General features: G+C 32.6%; 1 long non-coding RNA gene across 1 annotated transcript in view; it reads left to right on the plus strand.

The window, feature by feature from the left end:
- Window positions 1-2,560: 2,560 nt before the first annotated feature.
- The window catches only part of LOC106999822 (uncharacterized), a 116,044-nt gene continuing 97,456 nt past the window's right edge, over window positions 2,561-21,148 (plus strand). Inside the window, exon 1 of the long non-coding RNA XR_001446729.3 lies at window positions 2,561-2,663. This is a non-coding gene — a long non-coding RNA (uncharacterized LOC106999822). The remainder of the gene's footprint in view (window positions 2,664-21,148) is intronic.

Here is a 21,148-nt window from a genome sequence, read left to right on the forward strand (position 1 = left end):
CTGGCTTGGGATCAACTCAGGCTCAAGTCCAAGGCATAGGTAAACTTAAAATAATTTACCCCTTTTTAAGCAACACGCAATGAATTAGAGTAGACTCTGAGGAGAACTGTGATGCATAAATCTCTTAGTCATTTCGAAATGGCAAACTTCATAGAAAATTCACATCATATGTAGCTGATAAAAGATCTTTTTGTGTATGTGCCACAAGTTGTCTCAAGTAATCTTGAAGTCAGTCTATTGGTATAAGTAGAGTCTTCAAAAACTAAACTTCCTGGAACATTCTGCTGTCCATAATGGTTTGTATGATACATTATTGCTCAAGGTTCTTTAAAGATCATTAACCTCTCAGTTTCAGTGTCTAAAACTTCTCTTCAAAACTCATTCAAAAAGTTTTAGTGTAGTTTTCTTCTTTTAGAAGAAATACAGATTGTGAAAGGTGAAAAAGTGTTTAAATTGCACTTGTTTATGCAGCCCTATTAACAATGCTAAAACAATATGACCATAAAATATTAATTTACTTTATTTGTTTACATTTTCTTATTGGTTAAGAGAAGCGAAGGCATTAGTGCCTTTACACATTTCTTAAGCTTAATTTTTTTTTTTTTTTTTTTTTTGAGACAGAGTCTCACTCTGTCACCATGCTGGAGTGCAGTGGTGTGATCTCGGCTCACTGCAACCCTCCGTCTCCCAGGTTCAAGCAATTCTCCTGCCTCAGCCTCCTGAGTAGCTGGGATTACAGGTGCACGCCACCATGCTCGGCTAATTTTTGTGTTTTTAGTAGAGACAGGGTTCACCATGTCGGCCAGGCTGGTCTTGAACTCCTGACCTTGTGATCCACCCACCTCTGCCTCCCAAAGTGCTGGGATTACAGGCGTGAGTCACTGCATCTGGCCAAAATATATATATATTTTTTAACTTTGAAAGCAAATCTGTAAGATCAGTATTGGATTTCTTTCTACATTTCAGCATGTGTTGAAATTGTAAGATGTCTAATTCATTTATTCAAGTGAGATTCCGATGTATTTAGAATTTAATAAAGATGAGCCCTGGATGATGCATTCTTCCCTGTTAAATATTTAGCTGTTTGTGTTAGTTCTGTGGTTTCCTGAGGCAAAAATTTAAACTGTTAATATATAGAAGATTTAAACTATAAAAATGGTAGATGCTTTAATTTCTTCTGGGGCAAAACTGGTCACTTTGAATACTTGCAAGAAAACAATGCAAATATTCATGCAGCATATATTTATTGAAAAATAAGCTCTGTGCTTAACATCTATACATGAGAAGCTGATAATCAGATAAATCTATATCTAATTTTTTAAGGGAGACATCAATAAACTTTAAAGATGAGTGACAGATGCAGAATATTTATACAAAGTTACTTCTTTATGAGACTGCCTATAAAAGTAACCTTTGATGTAAGACTATAATATCTTGGTTAACAACTTTATTGAAGCTGAACATTAACACAATTTCTTGGATATAAAATGAGAATCATTAAAAGGGAAGATAAGCTTTTTATGAAAATATGCCCTTCCCTTTTGCTGTTTCTGTTGATTTGAGAATCATACAAGTATTTATTTTTTTCTTCATTTTGTATTGTTAAATTGAAATTAATGATTTTCATAAAATATCATTTTATTTAATGCAATCGACTAGATATACAATTTAACTTCAAAACCCCTCCAACAATTGACCGTATAAGACAATGTGAATAAATATATATTAAGGCATATGATTAAAAAAATAAAATGCCTGATAGCATTCCCATTTGACGGTATATATTAGAGGCCATAGAAAAGTGATAAACACTTTTATAAAGGAGAAATATTTGAACAAAATGTACAGATATATCTCTCTAGGAGTATGGTCAACAGAGAACAAAGGAAAAATGTCTTTGTCTTAAATCACTTATTTTTTTGAGAGCTTGAACATCCCACGTCTGCTTTGGTCTAATGAAAGAGTGCCATCTATTGGATGACCTTGAAAAAGTACTTAAATTTCATAAATGTTGTATGGGAAAATAAATCAGTGGAGAACAGTTATTTTGGAAAAATTTATAATTGTATCAGTCTTTGTCTATGTGAGTGTATAAGTTACCTGAATCTTATGCTAAGAAAAGAAGAAGAATCTGCCCATCAATGTTGTTATTTTATAGTACATTTATGCAGCAATAGAAGTCTCAAAAACTCAGCAAATTTTCTGATTAAGACATGTAATTTTTTAATTCAAATGTTTTATAAACTTGAGATCACTGACATGCATCCCATATCACTCATACATACTTTTGTTTACTTGTGATTTAAATAAAGGAATCTGAGAATTGGACTCTTGAGCTTGTATTTTGACAACAAGGATCTGTTTAAATCTTTCTCAAAGTTACATTGCATTACATTTAAACTAAAAACAAAAGGAAAACAAGACACATTAGCTTGGTTTTTTAAAAATGCAATGTTCTTGTTTTATCTTTCAGCCCCAGAACTTGCCAGTCAAGATGAAAAACTTCTTCTAATGTAATCCAGCTTGAAAGCTACTCAAGAGCAGCTAACTGAGCAAATAGCAGAAACAGTTCGCCAAGAACAGAACAGTAGAAAACCCCAGGCAGAGCTGAAGACAGTGACAGAAGGGATTATTGCTTCTGAAGAAGAAAAAAATGATTACAAGTGAGTTGTTTTTTAGTATTTCAGAAAGTTTTACTTTACATACTGAGATCAAGTCAGTCCTTTTGACTTTAGTTGCTAAATGTTTAACTCTCTCTGTCTTGCAAAAGGTTATGAGTGTATGTGCTAGCTTGCATAATAAATTATTGGCTCCAAAATACGATACAGACTTATCTAAAATGGCACATGTTAAAAATTGTAACAGCTCTATTCCAGATTCTAAATAATGATGTCGTGGTCAACTTTGTTTTAAACTGTCAAGAAATGTTCAAGGTAGATGTACAAGAGAAAGAATACACTGTGTTTCTGTAACACCTATCTGCCAATGGCATTCTCGTCTTTCTCCTTTTGGAGTCCAAAGGTTACATATGGCTCTGGTTGGCTTTCTTTTTTGTAAAAGTATCTGCTCTAAGCAAGACACTATTAAATTGAGAGACATTTAGAGTAGAATTTTTGGTCAGACCATCAAGGCATGTAAGAAACTGTGAAGAAAGCAATAAAAATCTATGCTAATTTTGAAATATCCATGGAAACTTCTTAGTGAAACATCTTCTAGTATTGAATTTCTGCTTTGATCATCTAGGTATTTATGTAATGATCATACCTAATACAATGCTTTTAAATTTTATTATTTTTCAAATAAATGTTAGAGAATTTCCATTTTGAGTGTTGTCATTAAATCTTCTATACTTTCTGTCCTTCTCTTGGTTTTCTTAGTCTACTATTAAAAAAATAATGAAAATAATATAGTCAACATGAATACCTATGTCGGCCCCACTCTGTCTTTCCCTTTTACTCTGTTTGTCAAGAATTACACTTTGCTCATTGAACTTTGGTTAAATTTAGTAATCACAGTCAGAAAAAGCATACACATCTAAACTTTTTTTTCTCCTGTCACTCATACCTTTGAACACAGTCCTGAGGCCAGAACTAAAATGTGCATTTGCTATTAACTCATCTTTGGAAATGAAATTTTAAACTTACATGACTTACAGAATATGTTGATATTGTCTATCAATATCATTTCAATATATTACATATGATGAATGTTTAAGTAGCCTTGTGATTTATAATTTATAAAATTATGTTGAAATATATTTTTATATTTGACTAATTTATTTCTGTTTTTCAATCCAAAGTTTTAATATTACAGGCATTAAAAATAATTCTACAGACTAGACTGACACTTTACATGCTTCTAAATAAAGATAAACACTCAGATAAACTGTTTGCTCTTCATGTACCTTCAGCCAGATGCCTTAATTCAGACAACAAAAAAGCTACCTTTAGCAAATATTAAAAGTAGAAATTGATATTAAGAATTAAAAGCATATCAGGTGAAGTTTCTTACTGAATTACTAAGGTAATGTACTACTGTTATAAATATTATGATTTTTAAAAATAGCTAAATTATATTGGGGAATTAGATGCTTACAATACAGAGAACAAGAAATGTATAAAAATGATTATAAATATCTAAAGCTAATTATAGTGTGTGATGTTAAGTTAATGTTATAAAATAATGACACTTTTTAAAAAACTTAGATGTCAACTTAAAGGCACATTTTTAGTACACTCACAAAAATGTTTATTTTTGATCTGGAAACCGGCATGTAATGACCTGCTTCTAGGATTTGATTTTATAAGAAAATCATGTTGTGATTCATCCAGTTAAAATGCACAGAGTGATCAAACTTCAGCTTTATGTGCTTTATCTATATTTATCTATTTTATTTTCCAATATTGCTTGAGTATGAAATTAAGTAGGATATTCTTTTTCAATGTGAAAGCATTGGTGAGGTATACAAATATCAGCTACAATTTAAGAAGGGTAGAATTGCAACAGTATTTTTAAGTCTATTTGCAGCAGTTTAACAAATATGTCAAAAGTCATAAATTAAAAATATTAATATGCCCTGTTATCAGAAAATGTTACTGACTGTTAAATAGACTGAATAATGATCATAATCAAAATGATGATTTCTTTAGAGAAGCAAGATCACTTTTCCTTTAAAAAATAGCCTTAATATCATATTGTTGTAGGATATACTTACATGCGAGATGTTTGTATCTAAACATGAAAAAATACGCTACTGTGTAAGTGTGAAACAAAGTCAAATTCTTTCTGGCCTAAAAATAGATTTCCTTTTGTTTATTTTTCTCCTCTGAATAGGCAGGTGGCATGAATTGGTCAAATTAACCAATTGACTTGGTACTGGGCAGTGCCAGATACTATGGTGTTCACCAGTCGGTAAAAAGACAAGCCACATATCATAAGACATTAAAGCATTATAGTTATTTCCCTTAACCAATACTCCCCTGTTTGGCAAAGACTGGAGTTTGACAAAGCGTTGCGGGGTGATATGTATAAAGCATAAAGGTATGGTCAAAGACTTCAGTAGTTTAAGGGTTTGCAATGATAATAGAATTTTGCTGCAGAGATAAGAGGATCTCACTAGAAAATAACACTCTGGGGCAATTGTTTTTTCAAATATGAGAAACACATTTATGAATTTTTTTTATTTAAGCAAAAAAGAATACAGAAACTGAAATATGATTTTTTAAATGTGTTGGAATTAGTCATAAAAATAAGAAGCATAATTTGTATTTTAAGGGATCTACTATAACTTAAAATATATGCAGGTTTCTACATGTATTTTCCTAATAATGGTAATGAGTCTTAGGAATTTTTTTGGGGAAAATAATTACCTCAAAATAATTTCCTTCATTCATTGACTTTGAAGTAGTCATTCAGAAACACCCGTGTTTCTATACCACCAATATCTATTACTAGGCTGTAATTTCTTAACTAAATATAAAGTTCAAAAAGAAACATGTAAAAAAAATTGGTAATCAAAAGGAAGACATTTGAGTTATTAAAATGTGACCCTCAAGTTTTTGGTTCCATAAAGTTGAATTTTGAAGAACACATTGGATTTAGGTTTTATTTTTCCCTCCGCTTTTTGAACTAAATGTAGAGAACACACACCATACACTCAGTATAAGCCTGTTACACTTGAAAGATTTGTTCTGAATGTCCAGTGGGAACCTGGAAATCGTAATAATTTGTAGTATCGATTGAGTGAAGCTATGCAGCTGGGGCCTCCAGTGAATAGACAGGAATAGACATTTTATTGATTAACTTTTACAGTCATATTTTCAAGACTCCGCTGCAACATAATTTTCACTTCCCAGCTTTGTGTTGCTGCATCATGAAACTTGGATTCTTCTCCTTTAACATTTACCCACTTGAGGAAAAAAGTATGGACATGTCTTGCCAGGGTTGTATTCTGCAGAGGTGTGTAACTTTCTGGGAAATGATTTCTCTAAAGTGATACTCTACCAAAAATAGTAAAAAGAAACTATCTGGTTATAACAGTTTTGGAAATATCATTATGGCTGCTATTTGGTAATTAAATTTCTTCATATTTTTCTCATTCTTTTCTTGCTTAAGGATCTTAATTTTTCTATTTCAAATTCTTGCATGTAACCATCAAAATGAATTATTTTGTGCTGGCTTTGTTTTTAATCATTTATATGTTATATTTTATTTAATATGAGCAGCAAGAGAAAAATTATGATTATAATAGTCTATAATTTAGTATGAAATGAAAACTATTAAATACTAAATCATTTTGGCCAACATTTCAAAGTATGAAATGTGAATATATACATATTGAATATATGTGGTATTTCTATAATTCAGTGAAAGTTTTCTTTATTTATCTAAGCAAAGTATGTTGCATTTGCACAGATAAACATATTGCAAATATTTTGTGTATAATCATGTTTATTTATCTCAAGTTCTTTACTACTTTGCATTTTTGGTCACTAGAACAAATGGCATATTTTTATACCTATGTATATGGAAAAGATTTCATATAAGAGCTGATGACAAATAGACATTAAATTAGGTTTGAAAATGGAATTTTTAAAAATGTTGCATCAATTCCTTTTTAAAAACTCATATCTCTGAATATCTTATATTTCTGGCTTTGAAAAGTCTAGCAGCTTCATATTACTACACAAGTCTAGAACAGATAAAATACAATTAAATGATACCAAATTTAACAACAAGTTTTAACAGTTAAGTAAGACAATTTATATTCTATAAAGTTTATACCTGATTTAGGTAATTTCAGTTTATTTTTATTTAAGATTGATAATTAAAGTAGAATTTCGATTCTAAAATTCATAATTTAAAAAGTATTCAAAGCATTTTAAGTTAGTAATTTATTGTTCATTTAATTGAAAATGATAAATTGAGTAAAATATTCTTTCTTATTAGTAAAAATGTGAAACTGATATATTTTCTCACTTCATTGAATAACTTTTATAATATTTAATACTTTTGTAGTTGGTTGTGTATATATTTTCAAAGATACAACTATAGAGAATGTGCTGTGATTTTTCATCCGTAGAGCTTTAATTTATTGTATAATAAGTATTATCAGCACCTTTATGTACAATCTATATGTAAAGACAGCAGTTGTTGAAGTTCCACAGCTACTATAATTAATGGAGCACACTGATGTGTTGCAAAATTAGTTACTTGCATATATGTAAATATGTTTTTTACCCTAATGGAATACATATTTTTTTACATAAAGCCAAAATGACTGAATAAAATATTTCGAAATTGATTATTTCCTTCTTCACATTAAAAGAATGAATAAAATAATATATAAATAATATAGGTATTTTCATAACTTACGTGGCTTTTTAATAGAAGATTCTTACTTGCATAATGAAGTATGTTTTGACCTTATTTATCAGAATAAGAAACACATTTAAGACAGATCAAATAATAAGCATAAAATACAAAAGTCTGAATTGAGATTGATTTCAGCGTAATACTGTGGAGGAATCCCCACTTATTGATCAATTTTAAAGCCCATACATAGCACTTAGAAAGATAAAGTAAGCAAGGTCAGATAATCAAAGCATTTAAATAGTAAAAACAGCAACTGCCACTGTAGACTGCTAAAATAAATCCATAATACAAATTGCTTTAGCAAAAAGTGGATGAGCAGCTGATCTTCCTATTGAACTCGGATACTGTTCAGTGACTACACTGGGAAAAGATTGGGAGAAATGCCTTCAAGATCAATATTGAGTGAGATGTAGCAGGGATTCATTTTGAACCTGCAAGCATTACAGGTGTGAGAGTATAGACATCGTCAGGAAATGTCATCAGGGGGAGATTGTTTAATGCAGCTAAAAAGTGCCATCTATGCATGATACTGCCAAATAACAGTAGTAGAAATGCTTTCTTAATTATTTCAATAAATTGTTTAAATGGGTTTAAGACAGGCCTAGCATGTGAAAGTTTACTTTATATTAAAATAGTAATGCAAATATTACCAAAATAAATTAATATCTCTCCATCAATATATTTTACACAAAATTATATCACTAATAGTTGTTTAGGATGTCAAATAATTATGTGATGGTATTCACTGCAGAAGTATAAAACTTAATTATAAAACAGGTGATGGAAAGATCACTTTTTGGAATGTTATAGGAAGAGAATACACTTATGTTGTGACTCCTTTTTAAAACTTGTTGGAATTTGGGGAGTTCTAATTTAATGAAAGTATTTGAATTCTACTGGCTCACTTTATATTCTTGGCTTTAGTGAATTCCAGTGGGAGTTTTCAGTATGTGGATTTATGACCAGCAGAATTAGTTTTAACATTTTTAATTTCTTTTCTTACAAAGTTTGAATTTAACTTCTACTTGATGAGACATCTTCATGACTATAATGAAGTTTTGTGGGAAACAACATAATTTAGCATAAATACTTGTAGTTTTATTATGTTATATTTTAGAACAAATTGATTCTTTGGACACAATGGACAATATTGTGATTTAATTACTCCTTTCCTTTTTTCAGGGTGCCATAGGTGTCATCTTCATGTCATTATCTGTTTTCATAGCTTCTAAATTTATGTACATACTAATTAAACAAACAGTATTGTGTCTTGACAAGAGGATTTCCCACACATACCTTTCCAATGGAATATAACCATAGTCTCCTGGTAATTTCAATCTTTACAATATTACGGATTGGGAGATTTTACTTTATTTACAAAAACCTCTCTAAGTGTAACTTCTTAATTAAATGACCTAATTTAAAACATTGAATTATTTTAATCTGTTTCCTTCTAGACCAGGGAAGAAAGAAACAAAATGGAGATTGGTTACATTTAAGACAGAATTTCTTTTTTTTTTTTTTTTTTTTTTTGAGACAGAGTCTCACGCTGTTGCCCAGGCTGGAGTGCAGTGGCGCGATCTCGGCTCACTGCAAGCTCCGCCTCCCGGGTTCCCGCCATTCTCCTGCCTCAGCCTCCCGAGTAGCTGGGACTACAGGCGCCCGCCACCGCGCCCGGCTAATTTTTTTGTATTTTTAGTAGAGACGGGGTTTCACTGTGGTTTCGATCTCCTGACCTTGTGATCCGCCCGCCTCGGCCTCCCAAAGTGCTGGGATTACAGGCTTGAGCCACCGCGCCCGGCCTTAAGACAGAATTTCTATAGCAAAAGAAAATACAAAAATCAGAATTGGGGCTTAAAAGTTGTATAATCTGGCCAGGCACGGTGGCTCATGCCTGTAATCCCAGCCCTTTGGGAGGCCGAGGCAGGTGGATCATAAGGTCAGGAGATTGAGACCATCCTGGCTAACATGGTGAAACCCCATCTCTACTAAAAATACAAAAAATTATCCAGGTGTGGTGGCGCACACCTGTAGTCCCAGCTACTCGGGAGGCTGAGGCAGGAGAATCGCTTGAACCTGAGAGTCAGAGGTTGCAGTGAGCCAAGATCACGTCACTGCACTCCAGCCTGGGCGACAGTGAGACTCTGCCTCAAAAAAAAAAAAAAAGAAAAAAAAGAAGTTGTATAACTTAGGCTTAGTTTTTTTCCATTCCCTTCTTACCGTAATGAATAGTTATTTACAACTATTGTAGTCTCCATGTTTACTGTATGAAATGCTGATAGCAGCGATTTTAATGGTAAAATTGTGAAACAATATTCATAGTTGTCAGAAAAAGGTCATTCCATTTGCATTCATTAGAAACCTGGAGGACCGTGCAGTGTGTGTTTCCTTTGGGATGGTGCAGCTATTGATTTATATACAGCTGGAGGAAAAATTAATTAGGATTATATTTCACTTATTACTGCGGGCTGTGTAATAAGAAAGAAAAACACTTTTTGTTAGAAAGTTGAACAGAAAATACCTATATGGAATCATTCTTTCTTAAATCACAACTACTTCATCATACAATTTTTTTTATAACCTAGTTAAAGGCTTAGCATTTGTGGCAATTTAATTAGCACCTTGAAAAATAAGTATTTTAGCACATATATTAATAATGATAATTTAAATTAAGCAAAAGAGACATTTTCTCCTTGTTAGTTGAAACTTTCCTTCTCTAAGCTAAGTCTTTGTATATTTGTCTACAGTGAGTTTGCAGGCTTGGGAGACTTTTTGACAAAAGAGTTAAATAAAAAACAAAACAGAGACCAGAATCAGGTGAATTCTCAGGGTGAAGAAACATATCCCACAAATGAGAGTTTCAGATCTAAGTATATATTTGGCTTCTTTCCATGAACATCACGCATAGTTTTTGTATGTGACACATGTTTGAGTTTCATCAAATTGTAGCTACTTTTAATTAACAGCAGAGAATAATTTCAAAATGGGGTAGTCAGATGATAAAAGGTAATTTTTGTGTGTTCAAGACATACTTCATGAATGGAAACATCTGCCTATTGTGACATTTCTAACATTAAAATTCTATAAACTCTCCTATTGTTTTTTAGATGAGTAGCATTTAATAGAAACCCACTTCCTGGCCAGTGGTGAGCAATGAAGTGTTGAATCAGCATTTATGGGAAATACAATATCAAACAGAGGCCTTTTGATGCCACTGTAATAATCTAAAAGTAAAGTATATAAACTCATTACTACTATTAGAAGTTCGTAGGCTTTATGAAAAGAGCTTATGAAAGGTCATCAAGAAAAGAGTATAAATCTGGGTTGCTAATATATTTTATAGATTAAACATTATCTAAGAAATGATGCCTAGGATTAAAAAATACAATGCGCCCCTCTCCAAACTTTTAAATATTTTTTCTCAACTATGACCATAAAAATCTATTTCTCGGCTGGTTACAGTGGCTCATGCCTGTAATCTCAGCACTTTGGGAGGCTGAGGTGGGTGGATCACCTGAGATCAGGAGATCGAGACCAGGCTGGCCAGTATGGTGAAACCCTGTCTCTACTAAAAAAAATACAAAAATTAGCTGGGTGCGGTGGCGTGCACCTGTAATCCCAGCTACTCAGGGAGATGAGACAGGGGAATTGCTTGAACTTGGGAGGCGGAAGTTGCACTGAGTTGAGATCACGCCACTGCACTGCAACGTGGGTGACAGAGTGAGACTGTCTCAAAAAGAAAAAAAAAAAGGCCTATTTCTGAATATATCTAGTGGAATATAAATTTAGTGAACTTTTTTCCTTTTCATCTCTTTTTCAAATACTTGGAGCTCTTTCAAGAGAAAGAAGTTTTTACCTTGAGTAATTTGGGACTTTGCTTTCTAGAGTGATTCATGATATTTTCCATGATGGCACATTTTGCATTCATTTGCAAAAATCCTCTGAGATCATTATATGAGATTCATTGCAAGCCCTTGGCTTTTGTAGTGAATCTAGCTTTTCAGCTTGTTTTGGGGGTCATGCTATGTGATAAATTAATTAGATAACTACGAATTATATAAAATCATGGAAGTACAAGGCTAAAATTTTGAATTACTTTCTTCACTAAAAAAAAATGACCAGATCTATATTTCTTAGGAAAATTTATTAATCAGGCTATATATTGGTTCACAGTTTATTGAAAAGGTAATATTTTAAAGATATTGATTTCTTAGGTTGTGAGAAACACAAAAGATAACTCAGATATGGTTCTTTACCATGAAGTGCTGATAAACTAGTAGGGAAAATTTCATGGAAAAAGTGGATAATATGTAATATGGATAATATTACAAAACTGAATAATATGCAATATGTTATTTAAGCATAAAAGAAAATCATGTATAAAACAATGAGTGACATCTTCCTTTCAGAATGATTATTAAAGAAGAAATAATTGGGAATTATATTTTCAAAATGGGTAAATATTTGACAGAGTATTTTACATGGACAAAAGGCTAAAGAGCAAAATCACAATGATGAGAAAGTATCTCTTTTTTGCTCTAGAAAATGGTAGATCATTTCCTAGAGAATATTTAAATGACTAGACAGGCAAGTTGAAACCACAATAGAGGGAGTCTTCTATAGGAGATTTAGGAATTTATATTTTGCTTAGATGTAATGGAGAGATTATGAAGAGTCATGAGCATGGAAGCATATATGAGCATAGTAATTCTAGAGAAGAAACAATCTTACTTTCTCTTTTCCCCAAACATTTCACCTGGCTTTTTCCCAATCATCCTTAGAAATTGACTGTTGGTTTGGCTCCCCCCTGTGCCTGACTCCTCACCCATTCCAGAATGAACTATTATCTCACATACTCCGTGCTTGCATGGCACCAAATGAATGCTCTATTATATAGTGTGTATCCCACCTTTCTATGCCTACTGGTATAATAATAAAGCTCATTTCCCCCACTGCATGGTTTTGAGTTCTTTATTATCTTCCTGAACCATTGTAGGCACTGACATCTTTTCTTAGAAGTTAGATTAGTAGAGTATGAAGAGAATGAATTTAGCTCTGTGTCTGTTCCAATCTGTTTCTAATCACTGTAAAACATACTGAAATGCTGGCCTGACCCCTAGCATCTTTTGAGAATAGTTTCAGACAATGCTTCTATGAGTGGGAGAAATGGATTGGGTAAATGGAAGCTTTATTGAGGTAGCCAGACATGCTAGATGGCAAAAAATTCTGAAATAAGTGTGCTTACAATTCTGTTTTCAGTATTTGGTGGGAGAAAAAAGGAAGAGAGATAGAGTATAGTAGTAAATGAAAAGGCGTGAGATCTCAAAAATCTTTTGAGATTTATTGCATGGCATGGTGACTATAGTTAGTTATAATGATTATACTTTCTAAATTGCTAAGAGAGTAAATTTCAAATGTTCTTACCACAAAAATGATAAATATTTGAGGCAATAGACATGTTAATTAGGTTGATTTAATCATCCCACATTGTATACATATATTATAGCAAAACTTTGTACCCCATAATACATACAATACTAAAAGGGGTGAGAGAAGACTAGGTCCTTATGTAATGTAGACTTGAACTTGAGGGTATACAGAAGATAAAGAGCTAGTGGGCATGGGCAAGAAGTAAACTAGGTAATTAATAGAGCAAGAAATTAAAAGATGTAGCAGATATGTATGATATGTAAAGACAGATACTTAGAGGGATATCCTTTACATTTGAGAACAGGCAAGGGTGGGTGATAGGGATGTGGGAAAAACTTGAGGGCATGTCAGGAAAATGAGAATGTCATCTGAAATAAAATCTTCTAATAAAACTAGTAAGATAGGGATTTGGAGTACTTTGAGCAGGATTGTCAAAAACTGGTAAAACTGTTGAGGGAAAGATGAGAAGGCAGCATTACTAAGTTGTGCTTAAGAAAAATTACATTCTCAATATGTTGAGCATTTATTGGACAAAGATAACCAGCTTAAAATGAATTTGAAAATGTTAAATTCATTTAACAACTATTTATTTAGGTCCTACTCTGTGCCTAACGCTGATCTAACCCCTATGTATGAACATCACATAAAACAACAAAGTTCCTGCCCTCAAGGAGGTTATATTCTAGTGGGCAGTCAGATAAATAAATATATATATATATATATGAAAATATGTTATATTTAAATATACAAATCATATATTGTGTTACATAAATTATACGTGTTACACTTAAATAATATATCTACACATATACATTAGTATAGGCTACATCTTTCATAGATTTTATCATTTTTTCATCATATTAAGAGACTTGGCTATCAAAAATGTGAAAGCACTTGGATGCCACAGCTTTCTCCAGGTCTGAGAACATTTTTTGTTCTGGAATCCGTTCTCTTTTTATGATTTGCCTGCTTTCTGAAGACTGGAGAAGGGGACATTTTAATGCCTGTGATAAGAACTCTGGGAACTTTATAACAATGAATGACAATATTACTAAAATACATGTCCAAATTACAGTTGCACTTTTCCTTTCAGATACCTTACATTCTTTCTCTTCTTTTAACTTTGAGTTTTGTCTTGGGTCTTTTCTTTTGGCCCTCCTCTTGACTCTTGATCACATTCACCGCTTCACTTACAGGAATGAATGAAGTGGGAAAGTCATTGAGCTATCTAATATAGGCAGCAAAGATCCACTCCCTCCCATGTTTGTTCTGCTCCTGGAAAAGTAAAATTAATCTAATGTATATGTTAAAATCAGTCTATCCTTTATCGAGGTTGCCGTTGAATCTCTCTACTTTCCTGCAGGCATGAAGTTGAGTTAGTGTCTCTTCCACTGCCATGCCATTTGGCCATTTTCACTTTATTCCAATAACACTTAGCAGAGGTGGATTCAAACTGGTGGTGACTTCCAGACATCTGAGCTATTCTTGATTTCAGTTAAGGTAAAAGGGAAGCCCAGGCTTATGTAGCATAATTAACTGGACAACACCTCAAAAGAATTTGGAAGTATACACTCAGAGATGAATTAATTTAATTTTTTAAAGAAAAACATATTTAAAAGACTAAAGCAAGTACAAATACAGACCTGAGAAAGACTTTAGACTGAATTATCACAGTCCAAAGTAAAGATTGTTACTATGACATATTGCGTTACCCATCTACCTAATTGAAGTCATTTTTTTAGTTGCTAATATACTGACTGCTGATGGAGAAATTTGTTTCTGTTTGCTTGTGTTGAGTTTGCTTTATCCTCCTCACTCTAGAGCCTGATGTGTCCTTTTTTATGACCTTGGATATGTTCCCGATTTCATCCAATCATTCACTTAATTGAACATTATCTGATTACCTCCCCACCTGGGCGGGAGACCTCCAAACACTGTAAATATTCATATGCTTCAAATGTAAGTGAAGGTCAAACTCATACATAACTGAACACCTTTATCCAGAGCATCACAGATGTCTCGATTCTACAAAATAGATGTTGGAAACTACAAGAATGAATAAATGAACTCTCCACAGCTTACTGCCACGTAAACTTGAAAGTCTTGTGATACTCAATGGCAAATCCAAGTGTGGAGACAAGAAATATGGTGATGACACTTGAGTAATCAAATAATCAAATATTGTAAGAGAGGCTATATCTCACTGAAGCCTGAACTAATGTGAAATTATTAGAAAAAGAGAGACTCTAATGAGAATTCAAAATAGCATAATAATGAAATATATGGCTTCTCATTTAGTGAGGACTCAATGTGTGCCAGGCTTTATACTGATTGGTTACCTACATTGTTTCATTGAGTAGTCACATCAACTGATCAAAATCAATATTATTGTGATTGGTTATTAGATAAGGAAGCTAAGGACTGTAGAGATTAGAGAATTTTCTGTTATATCGGTATCTAAGATTTAACCTCCTGCGTAGCTAGGCCCTGAAATCTATATACTCAGCTATTAAATAAACTATATAAATTTAAAGCTAAAATATGCATGGAAAAAAACCTTAGTTGATTGAGGGAGAAGATTCAGTGTCTATTTAAATAGATTTTGGAGTGAGAGCACTAATTTCAACAGCTATAGATTATATCAGTAAGCAGATCATAATGCTACAGTTATAATTTGTAAATGTGGCGATAAATAAATAATGAAATTATACAAAATAAGCCTTAAACATAAATAGAAAATTATAGCATGTCTATTAAAAATATTCTAGAAGAAAGCCTTAACAACAGATCAAGTTTCTGACCAATGGGCCAGATTGTGATATAATTAAAAATGTTTTGAACCATAATGATGAAATAATCCAACTTGCTTGATATATTTATAAACAATAACTATTATTAAATGTAAACATGCATACCTCATACAACCAAAATAATATAATTTTAATAGGGGAACTAGTGCAATTTTAAAAACTGCAAAATAACAAATTTTCCTTGATAGTAGAAGTAGTTCTCTCTATATTTACTTGATATTTAACAGAAATAAGTACTCTATGGTGGGTGCTTTGAAGAAAATTCTGAATATTCACCTTCAGTGAAGTGATGTTCACAAATGCGTGTGAAGTGAGTGAAGTAATGTTCACAAATGTGTTTTCAAAACATAAAACTTACGTTAATTCATTTGTTTGGTAAATCCAAAGAAGGATTGAGGATGATTGGAAATTTAAACTCACTTTTTCCAGTAGAAATAAATGACAACAAAACAAAAAGAACAAGGCACAAGTAGAAAGAAAGCACAGTAATTATGAGTGAAGCTGGCTATGGAAATCTCTGCATTTGAGCATCTGGCATCAGTAAATTAATACTTGGACTGAAATGCAGTGTAGCTGATTATTGAATTATATATGCTAGATTTTTACTTTGAGAAGGGACCCAGGGAGAACTTGGAATATTAAAATGGGAAAAACTTTAAGAGGAGAGACTCATCCTGTTCCACCATGCTGATCAGAAAGTGTACTTCTGAGGGAGCAGTGAATACATGACCTGTTTTGGAAAAAATAGGAACTCAACTGTCAGAAAGAGCCACAGAGAGAAATTTAAGAACCCTGAATAATTGTGTCAAAATATCAGCCTTAATTATTTTGGAGAAAACAAGTAAGTAGATCTTTATATCCTTGAAGTTCAAGTAGAGTTGTGCTTCCTTTATGACCTTACACAGCTGGGTTAGTTTGTTCTCTAAAGGTGTTTTTACGTAAACTTGCTTTTAGTCTCAAACCATGCATTTAAATAAAGATGAATTTAGTCAGGATTTCAGGTCTAATTTCCCACTCTGGAAGCATTGTGTCAAGAAACAAAAAGAAAATTTTGAAATAAAATCTCCCCTGTTGGAACAAATGGATTTCTCCTCTTCATGAAGTCTCTATTGCCCTCTGACCTTCAAGATTCTTTTTGCTAGTGAGACAATCACATTAGCCTGGTGTGGCAAAGAGGAGACACTTTGGGAAAACAGTATTTTGCATGAAACAACTTTTAATTTTTTCCCTGATGAGTCTGGAAGCCTATGGCTACTTTTAAACTCAACTGTATAACTCTAGAAAAGTAAATGTGCCACGGTACTAAGCCCATTGTTAAAGGGAACTTACAGTAGTATGTAACAAATGGGCACAAAAGGAAGAAAAGGAGGAAGTAAGGCTGGAAAAAAATCAAACAAAAATGCCAACTTGTATTTCTATTGCTTTTTTGCCTCCTATATCCATTGAAATTTTAGTTTGGATTATCCAAACAGAATAGGAATATATATCAATATTCTAGGCTTGCAGGAGATCACATTGAAAATAGAGAAAGTCTGTGAACTACAAGTATAGTGGTAGATCTGGAGCAGGAATACTGATTTCCTGACTAACCTGGGTATTCTTGTAATTAAGAGTTCTATTGAATGAAATCTGAGTTTTATAAAAGTGTCTTTAGAAAACGATTCCATATTTCCATTTCACATAACTCAGTATGAACGTGAGAATTGAGGTTCAGCAGATAAGCAGCAAGAAATGTAACATGCAAAACGATTCTTACCCCCCGGTGAATATTTCATGTATGCTTTTCTGTGCTTTAGGTTAAAGTAAATTTTTGCTCATATAAGAAATAAATTTTGCTTAGGTAAAATGTAGTGTATTATTTTTCTTCCTATAATTAGTAAGTGGCCTTGAGGGATCAAAATTGCTGAGTAGTATGATAAAGCACTTGTTAATGTAGATTTGTTTATCCAAAACATATTCATTTTTTTTCTGAAATAAAAACCTCTTTAGTCAAATGGTATCACATAGTTAATTTATTTTCCCCTTTTTAAATATCAGACCATGTAAATTACACTGTAACCCTCAAAACTGAGCTTGGCAGGGCTCAGGAGAAATGCTGCTCTGCACAAAAGAAGCTTTTAGATAAGTAGGCTCAAATGTTCTTAGTTGGATTTGACTGCATCAGATAAATGAACAGAACACTTTATTTACATAGGAAGTAGACTACAGATGAACAAAGTGTTCTTTCCAATAGTAATACAGGACCTATTCTTAATATCAGACCATGTAAATTATTTCAACAGCTATAGATTATACCAGTAAGCAGATCATAATGCTACAGTTATAATTTGTAAATGTGGTGAAAATAAAAGTATATTTCATTGTATATACTTGTAAACAATATGTATGGTTATCTCCACATAAAATTCAGTTTATTAAAAAGATTTAAAATTTTAATATTGAAAAACCAGTTTGTTTTCTTTAAAAACCATGGAGTAAGCACTCTTCTAATTGAGCAACACCTCTTGATGGGCTGCTGAGACAGAGAGACCTGAGTTTGAATCCTTATAAACTATTGCCACCTTGAACAAATTATTTTACTTCTAAGACTCAGTATTTTCATCTGTAATTTGGAGATAATAATGTCTTCCTTCTAGGGATGTTAGGAGAGGGCAGACAATTTTGTAGAGGGCATGCACTCTGCCTGACACGTTATGGTTCTCAATAATTGGTAGACATTATCAACCTAGACATTTTTTATTGTCACATAAAGGATGCTACAAATTTTCTAATAACAACAACTCCACCATTACCCTCTGTTTTGGGACATGATGGATACAAGATGAAACAGATTAATATATTTAGAGAATATTGCCCTTATTTGTGCCTTGATAAATGGATATAAGTAGTACCCGGCAACTACCAAAGGGAGATTTTTGTGGTAAGTTTCAACAGCACATGGGATATTGCCTGGCTCCAGCCCTCAAGAATACAGAGGATTTCCTCCAAAGCTCAACAGCATCATATCTGGAATATTATTAGTGTCTGTAGAGAAAAGAAAAATTTGTTTTGGGGGGATTGTCTGGAAGTATTCCCTTTAAATTTGTAGTCTCTACAAATTTCATATTTTTCAAACTACATTATGCATAGTTTTAACATAATCCCTGTAAGAAAAAAAGAGATTGATTAATTTGTTACTGACAGTTACATTCTTTTTGTTTTTCTCAGAGGATGCATCTGCTTTCTATTCTGAACATGGTTCTACTTACAATCTAATTTCCCTACTCTACACTGCTCTATTCTTTTCTGAGTCTGAGTCTGCATTTTAGGCCAATCATCAAATAGTACAGGAACAGAAGACTTAGAAATTGAAGTTTACAGACATACATACTAGTCTCATTATATATATGTGTGTGTGTATGTGTGTATATACATAACATGTGTGTGTGTGAGTGTCTATACATATATACACATATGTATATCAGGATAGGTGCTTCATGTTTTTTAAGCATGCAATTCTATGGTTTAGGCTTTTCCTAATAATTTCCTGAAATAGGTATGAGTTACTGCCTCCATATGAAGTGTGATGTTTGTCATCTAGTGACAAATGGTTGAATTATTTAAGCACTATTGTTCAAACTTTGCCCCTTTCACTTGGTCTTGGACTGTATTTTACTCAGATGCATGAATGAAGACTTTGAAGAAAAAAAACCATTCAGGCTGTGTTATGTTTAACTACCAAAATGTCAATGTGAATAGTTATTAAATGAAGATATATAATAAACAATATGCCATTTAAAGAAATATTACCTATGTTAAAACTAAATTCAAGATAAGATTCCATCTTCATGTTAACGTAGTGAGTTTAAGTTATCTTGCAATGTTATCCTATTCCCTAGAAAACCACCAAGGTGGTATTCGCATCATATTCAATAATATGTATATTCTATCATAAATTGGAGTTAGAAGGCTTGGGGAGGTTTAACTCTTGGAAGCAGCTCTATTTTTGAGGTTAGTGCATTTAGTTGAAGACTCTAGTTTCTCTTCTCTTTAGAAATCAAATCTTTAATAAGGAACTTAGCAACCTATTTTTTCTTAACCGTTTAGCATAGAAAACCTTAATGAAAAGATTAGTACAAGAGATGAATCATCATACCTCAGAACAGAATCATAAACCTAAGACTTACAAAGGGCAAAATCGATTTAGACTCATTTTTAACTGATTGTTTCTGAATATTATTTTCATCTATTATATTTTATTTATTTTGAACATTTATCTATTATATTTCTAGAATCAGTGGTAACATTTTAAATATACAACATTGAACGTGTATTAACATAACTATCTAATATGTCTTAACAGAATGCTATTGGAAACTTTCATACATCATATAACACAATCTTAATGTCAGCGTCTTACAATGAAACTGAAGTTTCAGAGAGATGATTCAACTCTGCTAATGTCACATAGCTGATAAACCTCAGGTTAGAATTTTAAATCCAGGATTTCTAACTGCAAAAGCAGCATTTATCCAATTTTGTGATGTTTGAATTTTATAATATTATGACATATCTCTTTATATTATACTTTATTTTTATTATGCTTTAAAGATTTTCATTTTTTAATAAATTGAAGTTTTATGGCAATGCTGCATTGAGCAAATCTATCAGTGCCATTTTTCCAACAGCTTGCACTCAAATCATGTGTCTGGCACATTTGGGTAATCTTCACTGTATTTCAATTTTTTGTTATTATTAAATCAGCTATAGTGATCTTTCATTAGTAGTCTTAGATGTTGTTATTGTAATTGTTTGGGGGCACCAGGAACCACACACATGTGTGATGGAGGGCTTAGTCAACAAATGTTTAATGGATGGTGTTGTGACTGCTACCAACCAGTGCTTTTCCTGTCCCTCTCTTATCCTTTCCAGGCTTTCTATTTTCTGAGACACAATATTATTAAAATTAGGCCTACTAATAATGCTACAATAGACCCCAAGTGTTCAACTGAAAGACAGAGTCAAATATCTCTCACTTTAAATCAAAATTTAGAAATAATTATGCTTAGTGAGGAAGATATGTCAAAAGCTGTGATCGCCCAAAAGCCAGGCCTCTTGTGTCAAGTATCTGAGTTGTGAATGCAAAAGAAAAGCTCTTCAATGAAATTAAAAGTGATATTCCAGTGAATACATGAATAATAAAACAGTGAAACAGCTTCATTATTGATATAAAGAAAGTTTGAGTGGTCTGCATAGATCCAAGCAGCCACAACATTCCCTTATGCTAAAGCCTAATCCAGAGCAAAGCCCTAACTCTCTTCAGTTCTATGAAGGCTGAGAGGCATGGAAACTGCAGAAGGAAAAGTGTGAAACTGGCAGAGATTGGTTCATGAGTTTAAGGCAGAAAGTTGTCTCCATAACATGAAAGTAAAAGGTGAAGCAGTAAGTGCTGATGTAGAAGCGGCAGCAAGCTATCCAGAAATCCAGTTAAGATCATTGGTGAAGGTGGTTACATTACAGAGCAGATTTTTAATGTAGATAAAACAGTCTTATAT

This window comes from Macaca mulatta, chromosome 8 (genome assembly GCF_049350105.2).
Source record: "Macaca mulatta isolate MMU2019108-1 chromosome 8, T2T-MMU8v2.0, whole genome shotgun sequence".
NCBI classification, from domain to species: Eukaryota; Metazoa; Chordata; class Mammalia; order Primates; family Cercopithecidae; genus Macaca; species Macaca mulatta.